The 897-nt window shown below is 50.4% G+C and overlaps 1 non-coding gene across 1 annotated transcript; it reads right to left on the reverse strand.

Annotated features, from left to right (window-relative positions):
* Positions 1-571: 571 nt before the first annotated feature.
* TRNAG-CCC (transfer RNA glycine (anticodon CCC)) lies at positions 572-644 on the reverse strand. The gene has a single exon. It is a non-coding gene; the product is annotated as a tRNA-Gly (tRNA).
* Positions 645-897: the final 253 nt, after the last annotated feature.

Here is an 897-nt window from a genome sequence, read left to right on the forward strand (position 1 = left end):
TGGTCCGCGCAGGTCCCCAGGGAGGAGGAAGATGACCTCCCTTGAGGACACATCTCAAGTGGCCTTCGACTGCCCATTTGCTGGTTAGTGGAATCGACGGCGGCTTCTTAATTGTTGGTAATGACTTCAGCCCCATCCAATGATTGCCGCACTTAACGAGGGTCCATAAATCACCTTAAGTTTTCGGAGGGCAAACGAGAATAAGATTGCAATTTGAAAACTACTCAGATGGCCGTGGACGGCATCACCACCCCTCCTTCCATCAGCTCCTATAGCAGGTCAGTGTTTTCCTACAGGGAGACCTCACCGTAAGCAACAGCTATCATTCCCGGGATATATTGGTAAATTTCACGGTTGTGATCCAGAGTCATCTTTCCACGCGCTAAGGCGAAGGTTGGCAGTTCTTCACACAGTTCAGATAAGGGCCACCTACTGCGACCAGCTTGCTGAGTCTTTTTTTTTTTTTTAGTATTTATTTATTTATTTTGATTGCACTGGGTCTTAGTTGGGGCACACGGGATCTTAATTGCAACATGCAGACTCTTAGTTGCAGCATGCATGCGGGCTCTAGTTCCCTGACCAGGGATCGAACCTGGGCCCCCTGCATTGGGAGTGCAGAGTCTTACCCACTGGACCACCAGGGAGGTCCCTAGATGAGTCTCCTTGAGGTGGGCATAACCATGGTTCACGTCTCTCTGCTTCCATAGCCTCCAATTAAAGTGAAAGCTACAGCCTGGTTGACACTTGGCCACTCTTTTAAGTTTGTCGTGACTCTGCCTGTCCCTTCACTGGACGGGGGAGCCCTCCAAGGCAGGCAGAGCGCCAGCTACAGTGCCCAGGATGCAGTATGTGCTCAACGATGCGCATACGGCTCAAAGAATAAGTGGACTTTCCTTT

This window comes from Orcinus orca, chromosome 4 (genome assembly GCF_937001465.1).
Source record: "Orcinus orca chromosome 4, mOrcOrc1.1, whole genome shotgun sequence".
NCBI lineage: Eukaryota > Metazoa > Chordata > Mammalia > Artiodactyla > Delphinidae > Orcinus > Orcinus orca.